This window comes from Somniosus microcephalus, chromosome 12, assembly GCF_052327205.1.
Source record: "Somniosus microcephalus isolate GS21.2 chromosome 12, FLI_Smic_1.0, whole genome shotgun sequence".
NCBI classification, from domain to species: Eukaryota; Metazoa; Chordata; class Chondrichthyes; order Squaliformes; family Somniosidae; genus Somniosus; species Somniosus microcephalus.
Genome location: NC_140998.1, coordinates 81,812,297 through 81,828,384, shown reverse-complemented (window position 1 = coordinate 81,828,384; position 16,088 = coordinate 81,812,297). Strand labels below are relative to the sequence as shown.

At 41.9% G+C, this 16,088-nt stretch overlaps 1 protein-coding gene across 3 annotated transcripts in view; it reads right to left on the bottom strand.

The window, feature by feature from the left end:
* The window catches only part of LOC147109357 (F-box only protein 34-like), a 64,823-nt gene extending 55,848 nt beyond the window's left edge, over positions 1-8,975 (bottom strand). For all 3 annotated transcript variants that reach the window (XM_086003234.1, XM_086003233.1, XM_086003235.1), the window contains exon 1: positions 8,582-8,975. The gene's annotated coding sequence lies outside the window, so the exon portion shown is untranslated. The remainder of the gene's footprint in view (positions 1-8,581) is intronic.
* Positions 8,976-16,088: the final 7,113 nt, after the last annotated feature.

Sequence of the window (16,088 nt, the reverse complement as noted above, 5' to 3'; positions counted from 1 at the left end):
GTTAGACCAAGCTTTGTGGTTTAGACAGAACTCTAGAGATAAAACTTGACTAAAACAAAGTGTTCAATTTGGATGAAAATGATGGAAAGGAAATAAAGTTATGTAGTTCTCTGGTCAAGATTCAAATCACAACAACAACAACTTGTATTTATATAGCACCTTTAACGTTGTAAAACGTCTCAAGGTGATGCACAGGAGTGTTACAAGACAAAAATTTTGACAGTGCCACGTAAGGAGAAATTAGGGCAGGTGACCAAAAACTTGGTCAAAGAGGTAGGTTTTAAGGAGTGTCTTAAAGGTGGAAAGAGAGGTAGAGAGGTTTCGGCAGTGAATTCCAGAGCTTAGGGCCTAGGCAAAAGACAGCACGGCCACCAATGGTTGAGCAATTATAATCAGGGATGCTCAAGAGGGCAGAATTTGAGGAGCGCAGATATCTCGGGGGACTGTGGGGCTGAAGGAGATTACAGAGATAGGGAGAGGTGAGGCCGTGAGGGATTTGAAAACAAGAATGAGAATCATCAATGGTTATGCGGATTAGAATCCCATTTTTAGTCTTAAAAAAACTACCACATCAGCCCCTATACCTGCTGTATTTAGTGCATTTGCATCTAAGGTTTAGGAGCCTTTCAAATTCTTTAATACATTAATATGCAACACCAAATTATTTAGTATTTGCAGTCAAATCAAATCAAATCAACTTTTGTCATTGTTAGTGCACAAGTGCAGTACAACGAAATGTAGGCTTGCGGCTCCCGAGAGTGTACATTTGGATTAAGACATTTAAACATTCAACATACATTTGGCTTGTAGTATATTAACATAAATATAACCATAATAAAGTGCATTGGCAGATGTGCAGGCTTTAGAGTTTATTTGTGGAGTTCAGTAGGATGACAGCCCTGGGAAAGAAGCTGTTCCTAAATCTGGTCGTACGGGTGCGAATGCATCTGTAGCGTCTCCCAGATGGCAGGAGGGCGAACAGACTGTGGCTGGGGTGGGTAGGGTCTTTGATGATGGACCGTGACCTCCGTAGACAGCGTTCCATTTAAGTCCCTTAACTGGAAGAACAAATCTGGGCTCAGTTTACAAAACTTGACAACAATTTCTTCTACAAATTACTCTTAACAGGTACAAATAAGCCTAGGTAGTAAAATACTGTGGCAACAAGAGCAGGTCAGAGGCTGGGTATTCTGCGGCAAGTGTCTCACCTCCTGACTCCCCAAAGTCTTTCCACCATCTACAAGGCACAAGTAAGGAGTGTGATGGAATACTCTCCACTTGCCTGGATGAGTGCAGCGCCAAAAACATTCAAGAAGCTCGACACCATCCAGGACAAAGCAGCCCACTTGATTGGCACCCCATCCACCACCTTAAACATTCACTCCCTCCACCACCAGCGTACCGTGGCTGCAGTGTGTACCATCTACAAGATGCACTACAGCAACTCGCCAAGGCTTCTTCGGCACCTCCCAAACCCACGACCTCTTCCACCTAGAAGGACAAGGGCAGCAGGCACATGGGAACACCACCACCTCCAAGTTCCCCACCATCCTGACTTAGAAGTATATCGCCGTTCCTTCATCGTCGCTGGGTCAAAATCCTGGCACTCCCTACCTAACAGCACTGTGGGAGTACCTTCACCACATGGACTGCAGCGGTTCAAGGCGGCGGCTCACCGCCACCTTCTCGAGGGCAATTAGGGATGGGCAATAAATGCTGGCCTTGCCAGCGACGCCCACATCCCATAAACAATTATTTATTATTTATTTATTTTTAAAGTATGTGATTGGTTCAACAAGAAACCCCAGTAGGATAGGTCTGCATCCTACAATTAATTGATATAGCACAGGAAGATGCTAAATGAAATGCTTAATGTAACAGCCAAATCCATATTAATAGAATCATTGAAAACATACCACAGCTAAGCTACAGGACAGAAGGCAGCCATTCAGCCTGTACCAACTTTCTGAAAGAGCTGTCTAATTAGTCTCATTACCCTGCTCTTTTCCCATACTTTTTCCCCCCCTTTTCAAATACTTATCCATTTTTAAAAGCTATTATGTATTCCGTTTCCACCACTGTTTCTCGTAGGACATTCCACGATTTTGCATCAAAAAAAAATTCTCCTGACTTTTCCCTTGTTCTTTGGTGATGATTTGTGCCCTCTAGCTACCCAGTCACCGTATCAAAAGCTATCATAATTTTGAACACCTCTATCAGTCTCCTCTTAATCTTCACTGTTCTAATGAAAGAGCCCCAGTTTCTCTAGTCTCTCTTCATAATTAAAGCCTTTCATCCCTGGTATCATCATAGTAAATCTCTCAGTACTCTCTCCATGGTCTGGACAGTCTTCCTGAAGCAGGCTGAGCAACACTGGACACCGCGTCCTAACTGATGACATATATAGATTTAGGATTGCATCTTTGCTTTTCTACTCTATACCCCTATTTATAAAACTTAGGATCCCATATGTTTTTTTAAAGCAAATGTGTTAACTTATCCTCTCACTTTTCAAAACTTGTGTAACTGAACCCCCAAGTGTCTCTACTCTTCTAACCTTTTAGAATTATAATTTAGTGCCTATATCTTCTCCTATTTTCCTCCCAAAAATGGATCACTTCATATTTCTCAATTAAATTTCATCTGATATCTATCTGCTCAATGTGTCTATGTCTACCTGGAGTGACTCAGTATTTTTCACAATTATTGAAACTACCTATTTTTGTAAACAAAACAAAAAACACCAGATGCTGGAAACATTCAGCTGGTCCGTTAGCTCTGTTGAGAGAACAGATGAGTTAACATTTCAGGCATAGACCCTTCTTCTCCCTATTTCTTATTGCCTTCAAATGTCAATATTGTGTCTCTATAGCCATACCCAGATCATCATTTATATATATTAAGACAAGCAATGGTTTCAACACTGACTTCTGGAGGACACCGTTGTTTACATTCCTGCAGTCCAAAAAACATTAACCACTACTCTCTGTTTTCCGTCCATTAACTAGTTCTATCCATGCTGCCACACTCCCTTTAAGATCATGTGCTTAATTTTAAATCAACTAGTCTCTTATGCGACACCTTATCAAATAACTTATGAAAATCCACACACATCAACTAATAGCTTCTCATTTCCCAAAGTGTACTAATATTCTGATTACTACTCAACAGTCCCTCTCCTCAAATATCAACTTGGAACTACCATTGAAAGAAACAGGTTTTCAGTGGACCTTACATTTGGACAAACCTTTGCTACAGTTCCATCCAGCACTTCCCATCAACTTTTTCTGGTGATATTACTTGGGACAGTTACTAAAAATAATTTAAGCCCCTTGATTGGGTTAGAATCTTGCAGCTCACTCCAGGTAATATTTTGTACAAAATGAGGTTTTAGTGCAATTTTAATTTAATCACTGTTAAAAGCAAGCCATTAAATGCACAGGGTTTTACAGTGGGCTAAACACTTGTCTTCACCAGATCAATATGATGGGATGAAAGTCTGTGCTTTCTGCTGGTTGTGAAGGTCTTAAGTGGAGTAAGAGTTTGGGCTGTCTCAGGTGAATTTCTATTGGTGTATGGGCTCAAAGCACAAAACTGCCCTTAATTCAACACTAAACCGGTAATCTCACTCAGAGAAGGCAGATGTTGCTACATTTAGGATAATGGAAACGAACTTCTGAGCTTCCCATCCATATGTTGAGGCAGTGTAGAGGAAACTTTACTATGCATCTAACTGTGCTATACCTGATTGGGGAATACTTGTAGCTGACACTGCTAGCACTAATGTCCCCCACTTCCAGCATAAAATTTACAACAATTTTTTTTTAAAAAGACAAACCGCCCATCAGCTGGCAGATAACTATCTAAAATTTATGTTAAGAGCTGTTAGCGGAATACTGAGATATTTTTGGCAATGGATTGCAAGGCTATTTAATGCGTTGAATAGTTTAATGCACCTAGGGATGGGCAAAATAATGTGGTTTTGCCAGCAGTGCCCACATCTCAGGAACAATTTTTTTTTTTAAACAATAAATTGTGTGACTAACTTCACTGTGTTCCAATTATTATACACTGCCCCAGTGGATCAGTAGGTAAATATACTGAACCTTACTGAACAGTAATGTCCAAGTATTACTGATCTTTGCTGAGTTACCAAATATCAGCCAGGGCAGCAGTGAGGACACAATGACGGTCTCACTGTCCCATGCTAAGCAGAGGAGTGAAATAAAATTGAAGACATCGGTCAAGTTCTTGTTAACTATGCAAGTGTGACCACCATGCAGTAAGCTTCAGCTTTATAACCTCCACAATCAAACAGCCCAATGACAATCACTGTCCAGACTCATGGATGAAGAATGCCAATTGGATTGAGGTACTAAAGGATTGGCTAGTATCCAAGGATAAGTCATTAACTTCAGGAGAGATGGAGTAAGGGTAAAATATTACAATAAAAATAAAAGTTATTTCATAATTTTAGGAGTTTAAGTACATTTTTTATTTGAAAATGGTCCTGTCCTATTATAACCAAGACAGTTTTAAAGATTGCATTTTAAACTACTAAAATTGAGAATATAATCACCAGCTTTGTGGTTTTACTGCTAACAATTACCCAGGAAGAATTATTTAAAACATTAAATGCTGGCTCTCCCGATGGAGCAGTGAGTAAATGCACGAGTTCCGAGATACAAGAGAGGCAAAAAAACAAAATACAGGAAAACGCTCTTGCACATTCCCACCCACAGCCAGCCTGACCCCCATTTTTCAGGCAGTACCATTCAATGACAGACAAACTCGAATGCAAATTACTATAAAAATAAATTGTTAATTCATCCCTATGAATGAATTCTTACCTGCAAATTTAGTTATGTAAAGCTTTTGATTCATCAGCTTGGAAATTATGCATTTATCTGCTTGTTGACATGTTACATGTATAATTACTGTACTGCCAAGCTGACAAGACATTTGATAAGATTGCATAAACACACATGGAGGACATTGTATAGGCAGGGTACAGTGAAACAAGTAATTCCATGAATAGACTGACAATGAATCTGGCTGTGGCGTTTGAGAATTATCAAGCAACATAATCTACATTTTGTTTCCCAATAATCTATTATAAAATTCAATGGCACCAGTTACATAAAGCCATTCATTTTTTGATCTTTCATTAAGTCATGCTACCCTTAAACACACGTCTACACAGCGCTCTTTCCCCAATATTGTTAAAGGAGCCACAAAGGAAATTATAAAAGGGTTAAAATAGATGTTTTTCCCATAAATGTCACCAGGAGTACAAAATGGCTCAAGTTATTCAAAAGGTTTCTAAGGTATTTACTGAAAAGTCTTGATCTCCAATTTTAAACCTGGCAGAACACACTACGTATTGACTACACACCAACACACAACCAAATTCTGCAAAATGAAATATTACCAACAACCCTACACCCAGGCTCGCAAAATAAACTCACTAAAATAACATGTAGAATACACAAGTTTACTGTAACAATACAGTAATTCCATCAAGTGATCCAAATGTTGTCAAGCACTTTAACAAAGCTTGAGCCTATTATGATCATATAAACCCCTAAATGGAAATATTTTTAATTCACTTCTACTGCAAATACAACTCCCCACCACATTCTATTCCATACTTGTTCATAAGTTCAAGTGTTAAAAACGTTTGTTTGCTCCCTCAGAGGAACCAGAAGAGGGGAAAACAGGGCATGTGACATCAATTTAAAAAAATGTCATCATGATTGGAATCAACATTTTATTTTTAAAACAATTCTGTGTATTCATGCAGTGTTGTCACTAGAATATCATTAAATTGTAATGGCGAATGTGAAATTTTCATACTTGAATCATTTGAACTGAAAAACACCCAATAGTACGATCATAGGTTCTGTCCTTCCAAACTTAGGCTCTGACTGGAGAAAGCATTTTGAGCCATGTAACACTAGGACAGGTTTAACCAAGCTTTTGATTTCATGGGTGCATAGCTATGTACCATGGAGCACCAGATGTCACATATAAAGTTTAAATCCAGATTCCCATTAATTCGCATACATCTCAAATTGCCAATACTAACAGATCTTGGTATCCTGATTTTGGGTTTATCCACCAATGAAGCAACACCATTAAAAACAGCCCTTTCCAAACCCTCCAAGCCACAAAATTCAAATAGAACAAGCTAGCAGAGAAATAAGAACAAAAAGGATGAAGTTGCCGGGCTTAAAAGGGCTGTCGAAAGCCAGGATTCAGAAGTGGCAGGTTGGACACCCTACACACAGGTCAGGCATTGGTGTTTACAGGTCTGTCACTTACTTGTGATGGTAGCAATGAAAGCAATCTGAAGTGATGAATTGTTATACAGTATTAATGTTTTTCAACCTCAACGGCATAACACTGAACCATATTGAGTTAAGTGTAATTTTCCTATAGTGTACTGGTATCAATACACTAAATATTCCTACTGACAAGAGTCATAGCCTACGGTAGCGTGAAGGTCCTGCTCCGCAGTGTCTTAGATTGGTTATATCATGGGCTGTATTTCAGATCACTGGCAACATGTGCAAAAGAATGAGCTTGCAGATGTTCAAAAGTCACTTTCATGGTTAAGTTTCTGCCTCCTTGCCTTCTCTGCACTTGGATAAAATATACAGGCCAGCCAATACAAAAACTGCTGCCACAGCAGAATAGCAACCAACAGGCACCTTCCTGATAGCCATGCTGTCCAACACTGCTTGACGTTTGCCGTCAGTGGCATTGTGCCTTCGTGAAATGGAAAATAAATGACCTTTTGAGGTGTGTCTCGATGCCACTAAAGGGATTAGTACCTCACCATTTATATTACAACCGTTGAAATTGTTGTTGCTGCTTCTGGCAGCAGCACTAATACAAATGCAGTATTAAGCCCAACATCAAAGCAGCACCTTAACTGCACACCAGCGTGAACGTTTTCATTCCCTACATCATGCATCTCAGGTCCTGAATGAAACTACCAGTTTATCAAAACTGCGATCTCACACAAAATTGGCCTCTATGCTCCTGAGCTAGAAAGGGCAATGGTCAAGAGTTCCTACTCCTTACCACTATCCAAGGGCCCCAGCTAGAAAATGTGTGTTTGGACATCAGATGAGGATGGAATTGGACTTGGCTGTGATGCCCCTCCATGATAGAATAACTTATCGTCACTCACTGTCGAGTTTCATACAAATAAATATTTGCACTTGTGACAATTTATCACGATATATTTCAAAGACCTTCATACAATGAAATACTTTTGGAGTACAGTGACTTATGTAGGGAAAGGCAGCTGCCATGCTTCACCAGCAAAATCCAACAAAAAACTAGTAAGATGAATGAATGACCAGTTAGTTGTTTCATTGGTGGTGTTAGTTAAGGAATGTTGGCCAGGACACTCTGCAAACTTTGTTTTTTGAATGGTGCCATGGGATCTTCTAACATCCTTTGTTAAACTCATCTGAAGGATGGCCCCCTCCAACTACAAAGGTCTGCCTCAGTGCTGCACTTGAATGTCAGCCTAGGCTACACGTTCATGCCCTGGTACGAGAATTGAACTTGCAAACTTCTAACTAGAGGCAAGAACACAAACACACAAAAGAAGTGGCTACTTGGGCAAGATATCAGAACACACAACACAAGACACTGCCATCAGGAAAAGAGGGGAGGAAACAAAAACCAAGGAAGAGTGACAGAATACTGTTATGAAACATATTAACAACTGCACCATTCTAAAATTGCATAACGTTTGTACAGATTTCTGCAATTTTCAACACCACTACATGAAGACCAGGCACATTTAGTTCCGGTAACACATGAACAATTGCTTTCTCAACAAATGGGATAAAGTGGACATGTTGTCAAATGAAGGTTGATAACGAAGGATCTTACAGTTTCCTTCACCAAAACTCAAGTCGAGAACATACAGTTCAACAAAAAATGAGGTGCAATGTTATCAAAATAGCAACAAGAAAGCCTGCAACAGCACTACCAGCAATTGAGCTATTTTTCATTGTAGAATTGGATCTTGAACGGTACTCAAATTGGTAACTAAATAGGTCGAAGAGAGAAAATTGAATAAAAATGTAATAAACGACACAAATAACAATAATCAAAACGTTCAAAATAGGAAGGTCGTTTATGATTCATTCTATTCAAACAGTAAATGTTTGTCCCGAATTCACTACACAAGATTTTGTTATTGACCTCACGGTGTTTGGGTCGATGTTGGGGGCTCAGCTTTTCCCGCAGTGCCTCAGCCAGTGGCACTATTCCTGGCCCGGGTCTCACCAGCCAGGAAGGGAGGGAAAACATTCCTGCTGCCCAAACCCACCCACCATCACCGTCGCATACAGTAGAAGTCCCGGCATGCGGGATACTGCTGTCAGCAGAGCCCCAGGCTGCGGCCTAGCTCTCTGGGTTTGTGTGCTTCCTACATCCATAGGCATCCGATTAAAAAAAGACCGTCTCAGCCGCAAAAAGAAAAAAAATCACAGGCCCGCCGCACCCCGCCCCCGGGCTGCACACACCCGGGACGTGGCGCAAAAATAAAACTCACCTGGATTCGGGATATCGATCTCTGTGCCGTACCGGTCCCTCGGAATCGGGTTTAGGATTCACAGGAGGGACCGGGACTCGCTGGGCCGTTCCTAGGCTTCGCACCCGGAGGGCGCTTTCTTGGGTCACTCACACACACAGCGCTGCTGCTGATGCTGCTACTGTTACCGCCGCCGATCCCCCCGCCACCACTACCACTCCTCCTGGACTCGGGTCCACCAGACTGCCAGTATCCCAGGGTGCTGCGCGCCGAGACGATCGGGGCTGCCAGTATCCCAGGGTGCTGCGCGCCGAGACGGTCGAGGCCACGGCCACGGCCGTGAGACGCCAATCTTGCTGCCGCAAAGTTGGAATGCGGGAGGGCTGCACCTGCGCAGTGTTGCCGGCCAAAGTTAACCGTCCACTCGGCAGGACAGCAGCTTTCAAGCCTGCTGCCTCGCCCAGCCCAGCGCCCTCCTCTCCACCCGCTTGTCGTGAAACTAAGGACATTACGATGGCCGAGAGATGTGCCAATAAGTTCGAGCGAGCGAGGAGCTGGCTGCATTATTTTAAAATGGTACCGACATATGACAAGTTTTCTGCAACCAAATTTTAATTGAATTTGTTAAGTTTCATTTAAAGTATTTTTGTTAAGTTACAGTTTATTTGTTTATTGTTGCCACCAAAAGAGTACACTCATCTGAAACCTCATTCTCAGCATTGCTGTCTGTGCAGCTGCCTCAGAGGAGGGAGGGGAGGGGGAGAAGGGGTCTCTCAGAGAAGGAAGAGGAGACTGAGACTGGTGACCACTACAACTGCTACTGAGGTGCCTGGAGAGAGATGACAAGTTTTCTCTCTCTCCACTGAGCAGACATCCAAAGATATTGGACTAAATCAAAAACAGAAAATGCTGGGAACATTCATCAAGTCAGTCAGCATCTGTGAAGAGGAAATTACAGATGAATAGAAGGACGGGAAGAGGAGGGGGAAAACCTATATACACACACACACACACGAGAGAAAGTGGACCGACCTGAAAACTGCTTTAAAAGAAAACAGAACATGGTTAAATGGCTGGTGATATTAACATAATAAGAACATAAGAAGTAGGAGCAGGAGTAGGCCATACGGCCCCTCGGGTCTGCTCCGCCATTCAATAGGATCATGGCTGATCCGAACCTAGACTCACGTCCACTTCCCTGCCCCCTCCCCCTAATTCCCTTATCTGCTAGGAAACTGTCTATCTCCGTTTTAAATCTATTTAATGTCGCAGCTTCCACAGCTCTCTGGGGTAGCAAATTCCATAGATTTACCACCCTCTGAGTAAAGAAGTTTCTCCTCATCTCAGTTTTGAAAGGGCAGCCCCTTATTTTAAGATTATGCCCCCTAGTTCTAGTCTCACCCATCAGTGGAAACATCCTCACCGCATCCACCCGATCAATCCCCCTCACAATCTTATATATTTCGATAAGATCGCCTCTCATTCTTCTGAACTCCAATGAGTAGAGGCCCAACCTACTCAACCTTTCCTCATACGTCAACCCCCTCATCTCCGGAATCAACTGAGTGAACCTTCTCTGAACCGCCTCGAGAGCAAGTATATCTTTTCTTAAATATGGAAACCAAAACTGCACGCAGTATTCCAGGTGTGGCCTCGCCAATACCCTGTATAACTGTAGCAAGACTTCCCTGTTTTTATACTCCATCCCCCTTGCAATAAAAGCCAAGATTCCATTGGCCTTCCTGATCACCTGCTGACTAACTTTTTGTGTTTCATGCACCAGGACCCCCAGATCCCTTTGTACTGTAGCACTTTGCAGTTTCTCTCCATTTAGATAATAACTTGCTCTTTGATTTTTTCTGCCAAAGTGCATAACCTCACACTTTCCAATATTATATTCCATCTGCCAAATCTCTGCCCACTCACTTAGCCTGTCTATGTCCTTTTAATGTCCTCCTCACTCACTGCTTTCCCTCCCATCTTTGTATCGTCGGCAAACTTGGATATGTTGCACTCGGTCCCTTCCTCCAAATCGTTAATATAGATTGTAAAGAGCTGGGGTCCCAGCACTGACCCCTGCGGAACACCACTAGTTACTGATTGCCAGCCCGAGAACGAACCATTTATCCCAACACTTTGTTTTCTGTTAGATAGCCAATCTTCCACCCATGCCAGTATATTACCCCCAATCCTGTGATTTTTTATCTTGATCAGTAATCTTTTATGTGGCACCTTGTCAAATGCCTTTTGGAAGTTCAAATGCACTACATCCACTGGTTCCCCTTTATCCACCCTGTATGTTACGTCGTCAAAGAATTCGAGCAAATTTGTCAAACATGACTTCCCCTTCATAAAACCATGCTGACTCTGTCCTATTAAATTATGTTTATCCAAATGCTCCGTTATTGTTTCCTTAATAATGGACTCCAACATTTTACCAACCACAGATGTTAGGCTAACTGGTCTATCGTTTCCAGCTTTTTGTCTACTTCCCTTCTTAAGTAAGGGTGTTACATTAGCAGTTTTCCAATCTGCCGGGACCTTTCCTGAGTCCAGGGAGTTTTGGAAAATAATCACCAATGCATCCACAATCCCTACCGCTACTTCTCAAGACCCTAGGATGTAGGCCATCAGGTCCGGGGGATTTATCCGCCTTAAGTCCCATTATTTTACCGAGTACCACCTCCTTAGTGATTTTAATCGTGTTTAGCTCCTCCAGCCCCCCATTGCCCCCTGTTTGCCCAGTGTTGGGATATTTTTAGTGTCCTCTACTGTAAAGACTGATACAAAATATTTGTTCAGCGTCTTTGCCATCTCCATGTTTCCCACCACTAGTTTCCCGGTCTCATCCTCTAAGGGACCAACGTTCACTTTAGCCACCCTTTTTCTTTTTATATAGCTGTAGAAACTCTTGCTATCTGTTTTTATATTTTTTGCTAGTTTACTTTCATAATCTATCTTCCCTTTCTTAATTAATCTTTTAGTTATTCTTTGCTGGCTTAATAGGAAGGAAATAATAGGAAGAAGCATAATTAAATCAATTACTGCCCACATCAAGGGTGCAGACTGCCCCACCTCCTATGTGAATGTTTTTTTCTCCCCATCGCTTAGTTTCTTTTCTCTTTAAATGCTGTTCATGTGTAATTTTTTCCAAGTTCTGTTGAAGTATTACACCTGAAAAGTTAATTTGTGTTCCCTCCACAGACGTTGACTGACCTGTTGTGTGTTCCCTGCATTTTCTGTATTTGTTTCTGAGAAGATATGTCATCTTGTAAAGGTACCTTGCAAAATACCTTTACCTTATTAAAAAAAAACAAAAAATGCGGGAAATACTCAGCCAGTCAGGCAGCATCTGTGTAGAGAGAAACAAGAGTTAACGTTTCAGGTCTGTGACCTTTCGTCAGGACCTTTACCTTATGTGGCTCTGGATACCGTAGATATACTTTAATAACAGGCAAAATAGATATATCTCAATACAAAACAAACAACACCTCAATAACCAGTAAACAGAACATTCTGTAGGTGAATACCCAATTATACAGCACATTTCTTGATTTTTTATTTTTGTTTGTGTTAAAAATTGCCTTGGTAGGTATACCTCTCTGTTATCCAGTATTTTTCATCAGCCGGCACCATCCTGGTCCCATAGGTGCTGGATAAGAAAGAGTTGCATGTGCATATGAGGTGCGCATGCACAAGTTCTGGGTTTAGGCATGCGAAGCGCAAGCGCTAAAACCTGGAACTTGCGATCTGTCAAGAATCCTCTTGACAGATCCTCCGCATCCCCAGGAGATGGGCCTCTGCGGGTGGAGAGTTGCGCTATTTGACCAACTTCCACCCGCTGAATGCCCATGAAATTCTTACGCCTGGTAAAAGCAGGCGTAAGGCCTGATTTTACCAGCGTAAGAGTTTAAAAAAATAGAAATATAAAATTTTATCACTCATTTATACATTAAAAACCCTGTTTTTATTTTTAGCCCCATTAAAACATAATTTTTTTAAATTAAATTTTTGTTTAAAATATTTAATAAAATGGCATTTTAATTAATTTTAAATATGTAATTATTTATTGATTTCATGTGTTTGTGTATTTTTAAGTGATCCCCATTCATACTTATGGGAGTTCTATACGTACAGAACTCCTGTAAGCATGAATGGGGATTCCCTTTTATTGGTTGGGCTGGCCCACGTGATCCCAGGGCTGCTTGCGAATGGCATGCGCCCCAGGGATACGTGGGCCTCTGCCCGTGGGTACCCGGAGAGGCCCAGGATCGCAAGCCTCTGTATCTCCCGGGTCACCTGGTAAATGCGTAGATATTTTACAGGTCGGAGGCATCTGATCACAAATGTTGGGCCATTACTTAAAGTACAATAAAGATGCAAAAGCTCATGTTTCTGCAGTTATTGTATTATGTATATGTCACATGGCACCCTCATGCATCCTTAAAGCAACATTACCAGAAGATTAGGAGCACGTCACCTACCTGCAATCTGGTTAGAAAATTGCGCACACAGCATGAAAAACCAAAAAGTGGGGGAAAGAATGAGGAGGGGACTAACTAAAGGAACGCGCACTCTCCCGTCATATATTTTGTCAGAAACTTTCAATATGTAAAAATACATGAAATACTTGGATAGCATCGCATAATTGTAAAATCTGCCATATGAATGGTTAATTCACTTTATGACCGTTAATTTAAAAAGAAATGTCCTGGGATGTGGGCATTGCCGGCAAGTCTGCATTTATTGCCCATCCTAGTAGCCATGAGAAGATTGTGGTGGTCCTCCTCCTTGAATCACTGCAGTTCAAATGGTGATGGTGCACCCACAATGGCATTGCGTAAGGTATTCCAGGATATTGACCCAGCAACGACAAAGGGAATGCCAATATATGTCCAATTCAGAATGGTGTGTGACTTGGAGGGGAACTTGGAGGTGATGGTATTCCTTTTCAATGGTAGATGTCGCAGGAAAGGAAGTTGCTGCAGTGCATCCTGCAGATCATAAATACTACTGCCACATTGTGTTGCTGGTGGATGGGGTGTATATTGAACTTAGTGGCGAGGGCGCCGATTAAGCGGACTGCTCTGTCCTGGATGGTGTTAAGCTCCTTGAATGTTGTTGCAGCTGCACCCATCCAGGGCAGTGGTACTGGTAAGTATTCCATGACACTCCTGACTTGAGCCTTGTAAATGAAGGAGAGGCTTTGAGGAGTCGGGAGGTGAGCCACGCAGCCTCTGCACTGCACTTGTAGCCATGGTGTCGATGTGGCTGTGCATACTATGCATTGTGCAGGCTCATGTCATGGAGATTTTGTTCAAGTAATTTCCTACACTAGTAAATCTATAAATATTTATTGTGAAAATTATCAATGGTCTTGTTTGAGAATAAATTAAAATTACACTCACATAGAAACAGGAGTAGGCCATTCGGCCCTTCGAGCCTGCTCCGCCATTCAACGAGATCATGGCTGATCATCCAAACCCTAGCACCCGGTCCCTACACCGACAGCCATCCCACACAAGCCCTATGCCCGTAACCCCACGTATTTAATCCCCCCTAACACTAAGGGCCAATTTTTTTTTAAATCATGGCCAATCAACCTAACCTGCACATCTTTGGACTGTGGGAGGAAACCGGAGCACCCGGAGGAAACCCACGCAAACACAGGGAGAATGTGCAAACTCCACACAGACAGTCACCCGAGGCCGGATTTGAACCCGGGTCCCTGGCGCTGTGAGGCAAGAGTGCTAACCACAATGCCACCGTGCTGCTCACTGGAGGATTAAGATAGTGATATTATTTGTTTCTAATTTACAGTTTTACAGATGACAAAATCCTTCTAAACATTAATCATTACAAAGCCAACTAGTAAGGTCATGGCTGCTTACGTACTCCATATGTGGGAAGTCAAGACCTTACCTGACTCCACCACCCCTCCCCCCCTGGAGGTGTGGTGGACATGGAAAACAAAGGATACTGAAGCTTATATACTGACTACACTGTAAGCAGGAACTCTTTCACAAAAAATAGCACCATTTGGAATTATTTCTGGGTCCCCATATCAAGAAAGAGACAATTAAAACAGAAAGACTACTTCGTTCATCTAATAGTTATTCCCATTGTAGAGGCTATTAATCCACTATATTTTCAGATTTTGCAAATTTGCCAAGTTCCCCTCTCAAGAGTTAACACAGCCATCTCTACATTCTAATATATTCTGTCAAGTACAGGTAATTGTAATTCAAATAATAACAAATTGCATTTATATAGCACCTTCAACGTAGTAAAACATCCCAAGGCACTTCACAGGAGTGTTATCAAACAGAATTTGACAGCAAGCCACATAAGGAGATATTAGGAAAGCTGAAGGTACGGCTGCCAATGGTGGAGTGATGAAAATTGGGGATGCGCAAGAGGTCAGAATTGAAAGAGTGCAGAGATCTCGGAGGGTTGTAGGGCTGGAAGAGGTTATAGAAATGGGGAGGGGTGAGGCTATGGACAGATCTGAAAACAAGGTTGCAAATTTTAAAATTGAGGCGTTAGACTGGAGCCAATGTAGGTCAGAGGTGATGGGTGAACGGGACTTGGTGCGAGTTAGGATACGGGCAGCAGAGTTTTGAATGAGCTCAAGTTTACGGAGGGTGCAAGGTGGGAGGCTGGCCAGAGTATTGGAATAGTCGAGCCTAGAGGTAACAAAGGCATGGATGAGGGTTTCAGCAGCAGATAAACTGAGACGGGGCAGAGATGGGCGATGTTACGGAGGTGGAAGTAGGCGGTCTACATTTTAAAATAAAAAAGCTCACGCTTCCAATTTGACCATGTTAAGAGTCAAAAATGTAATTTGCATTGTGTTTCCACCGAGCATTAACCCCATATAAGGGGAAAGTTCTGCCCAGATGAAATAATCATATCTCTGTTACACCAGCAGCTGTTACTTTGTCATGCTTAGTACACAATGATCCATCAAAAAGTAGCCAGCTCTCACTCTAGTAATGACATGATGAGTGTCCAATATTTTCCTCCATTCTAGTGAACCATTTCTAAAGATGGAAGAGATTTTTGTATATTGATTTAGACAGTGATTTATACACTTATCTAACCTTATCTTAAAATAGTGTTTTTTTTAATTCCTTCCCTTTAATTTTTCTACTTTTTCTCTCCTCTTCTGAGGCTAGTGATTGATGCTTGGATATGGTTCTGAAATGACCATTTGCTTTTGCTCTAGCTATGTTTCTGCAAATGTGTGTCCATCTGGCATAAGAAATCAAAATGTTTACATATTTTTCCCAAAGGGCTGCAGTTTTATGCCATGCCCTAAAATCTTGGGTGAGCAAAGATTTACATAAACCTGACAAAATGGGCCTTTAGGGCAACAGAACTTTCTGAAGCCAGTTGCACTAGAGAGATGGGCCTAGAAATTCGATTTAACCCGGGGCAGAATGTACACAGGAGGTGGGGTGTACATTACACGTGCCCATTCACGTAGTCATAGGGATCATGGGAAATTTGTGATGGCAGCTTGTTA